A 3,511-nucleotide genomic window follows, 5' to 3' on the forward strand; every position below is an offset into this window, starting at 1 on the left:
TCCCCGGGGGGTTACTCTCTGCTGGGCCGTCGTGCTGCAATGTCCCTGTCCAAACTAATGTCCCAAGAGTACATCATAGTGCGTTACCTATAAAGCAAAGCCTCTGTCAGTCTGACGTAAACACCTGGCCAGCTGACAGACGGATTCTTAGAGTGCGGAGAAAAGTAAAGGACGGCAAAAGTATAAAAGTGTGGTGTCGGCTCCAGAGACGTGTAAGTGGAGGAGACAGATTTATGAGCAATGTGAGGAGAGGATTAAATAGTAGATCAAGAAAAAAAGAGGAAGCTGCGAGATGGAGATAGCTGACCCCTTAAAAGACACGTTGATGAGATAAGATAAAAGGGAAATATACTGTAATGTGGAGCAGTGGGAGTGAGAGAACGAGGAAAGAGTTGTGCGACGACAGGCAGGATTAACAGCACAGCATTTTTATTCACACGCCGAATGTGTGTGCTCGTGTGTGTGTAAATGTGCACCTGCGCGTGGAGAGTGCGTGCACGCGTGAGTTAGCGCATGTGCAATTATATTTGTATTATCCGTGTCAGTGAGGAGATTGCTATGAGATGAGTTAATGAGAAACAAGAGGGATGTTAAACTCTTAAATGAGTTATCATAATGCTAAAGCGTATTAGTGCCATTGAAATGCATTAATAATTTCCCACGTTGCTCGAAAATGAGATGCTAATGCGGGCAGAGGAGCATGCATTGCACTTATACATAAACACACACACAGAGATCCATACAAATGGAATTCCCTCACTCAGTGCCTCCTCCTCCTCCACCTCCTCCTCCTCCTCCTCCTCCTCAAACTTTCTGCGTACACCCCCCTCCACACACACACACACACACAGAGTCCTTCTCATGACAAATAAGCAATGAAAGCACGCTGCTGGAATCTGCAAAGCTACATCACTGACAGACCAATCTAAGCTCCTCACTCTTTAAAGCTCCTCATAAAGCTGCACAATCTCGGAAAATAACTCCCACACCTGCAGTAAAGCAAATCCCAGCATCCAAACACACACACACACACACACACACACACACACACACACACACACACACACACACACACACAGACGCACGTACAATCCCATTTCACTAAATTTCATACACACACACACACACACACACACACACACAAACACAGCGCACACTGTGAGTGCATTAACACACCCCCATTGTCAGGATAAATATGTGCGCACACACGCGCGCGCTCGCACGCACACCTTCCCAACACATAAACAGAATGTATGCATGCACGTGTGTGCACACATGCAAGGACATACCCCGTCTCTCTCCCCCCTTGTGTAATTTAGCCAAATGTGGAAAGAGCCAAAACAAAAACAGTAAGTGAGAGACACTCATCGCTGCACAAAATAAAAACAGATACTTCTGTGATGCTTTTTAAATCTTGTCTCGGGCTCGGATCTTTCCCACTTCGTTATCTCTATGGTGATGCTGAGAGGAGGCTGATGGGGGAGATTGCTGTACTATCTTCCATCAGGACACAGAACTGAGTCACACATACCACATCTCTCTCTTCCTGTTTCCCTCTTCTGTGTTGTCTCCCACAAACGCTCGCTCCTCTTCTCCGCTATTCCTTCACCGCTCTTCAGCCCATTCTTCCATCCCTCCTGGCGTTCGTGTTTGCTTTTTATTCCCACCTCTCTGTCACTGCTGCTCGGTGAGCTTCACACCGTTGCCTCTCCTCTGTGCAGAGTCCATCTGCTCCTCTCTCTTGTCTCCCCTTTTCCTCTCCTCCTCCCCTCTTTCTCCTCTCTTGGTTGTGTGTTCTTCTAGCTCGCCCTCCTCTCCTCCCGTGGATTCATGCCTTTCACGTGGGAACCTCTTTATCCATCCCTCAGAGCTCTGAGCTCTACGCTGTGCCTACCTAGCTGTCTGAGCGTTTGTGCTGTGAGTGGAAGTGAATGGACAGGAGGGGGAGCAAGAAGACAAGAGTGAGCAAACAGGCAGTTATCCTCTCAGATGCTCCTCTCAGTTCTCCCTGTCTTGTTCCTTTTTCCTCTCTCCCCCTTTCTCGCTGCGTCTCTCCATCATGACCCCCTCTCTGTGTCGCCATGCAAGCCCCTGTATCCTTGTGAGCAAAGGGATGGAGGGGGGGGGGAGGAGGAGGAGTGTGGGATGGAGAGTAGGAGGCAGAGGGAGGTGGAGCTAGTGAGTCGGTCTAATTAAAAAGCAGAGTATGTACAGCTGCAGAGGGCAAAGAGGGAGACAGCGAGAGGAGGAGAGGGGAGGAGAGAGGGGAGCAAAGTGATCCAGGGGGCGGAACCAAGGGACAGGGAGGGAAGAGGCAGTCAGTAGGGGGTGTAAATGAGGGGCACTGGAGGTTTAGGGTGGAGAGCAGCTAGTAGTGTGAGGTGGAGGAAAGGAAAGAGCTGACAGGACACCACGGTCAGATGGAGGGGGATGCAGAAAGGTCATGCATAGAGAGGGAGAGGAAGAAGGGGGGAGAGAAGGAGGGAGAAGGAGATAGGAACAGACAGGTAGAATTATTCTACAGATATCTCCCATATGAACGGGGGCAGAGCCGGGGAACCGTGACCAGCAGGATAATAGAGACACATGGACAATGGCCCTCTGAAGCAGAGGCAGATCCACAGTCATCGAAGGTTAAAGCGCTCCTGGGTTTTCAGGCCTCTTTTAAATTAATATGCGTAAGTGTTCGCAGTTGTGCATGCAAATTAAAACGGGCGAAAATCTGTATTAAATTAATCACGTAGTTTTTGCTCTGAAGTTCTGAGCATGAGGGAATGTGTTGTTTTTGTCCAGGCTTGATGACTAGAACAAATTGATTTTTTCTTTTTTTTTTCATTTTAATTGTCGTACGTCGACCCCATCATCGCTGTCACCTGAGGCCGGGTAGTAGAAACCACTCCATACAGCGGAGACAGAGAGATAAAGTCTACACCTACATGCCTCAAGGGCTGAGACATCTCATCCCATTTTATCAGCTCTGATCACTTATCTTGTCCTATCTCCTCTCTCTCTCTCTATCAGACTTACATTAACATCCCACTGAATCTTGTTTTTACATCTCTCAGATGTTCTACTTTTACACTTTCAAACCCCGTTTCTGGGAATCGTCATTTGAATGGATTTCACATACAATTTCATGGAAAGTGCACAATTACTCCCACAGAATTTACAGTAATAGGAGCCGAACGGACGGGCCATCCGCCGCCATATTGAGACATAATAGGATATAATAAGACATGCCTATGCAATACATGGAGTATATATGAATACAGAGTCAGGCCTTTGAGCTATTTCAAATATACCACACAGTGAATGCACAACTAGGCTACATTATATTTTACAAGTGCCAATATATCTCTCCTTACACACTGTGGTAACGATCCAGCAGCACAAGTGATCAATATAAATCTGCAGAAGATGTCCTGCTATAACAACATACCAGGTAGCGCTTTATATAAAAGGTCCCTGTAAGCGTTAGCTAATAGGTAATAAGGCCCTTAAGAGTCCTTAT

Source organism: Pagrus major, chromosome 12 (assembly GCF_040436345.1).
Source record: "Pagrus major chromosome 12, Pma_NU_1.0".
NCBI lineage: Eukaryota > Metazoa > Chordata > Actinopteri > Spariformes > Sparidae > Pagrus > Pagrus major.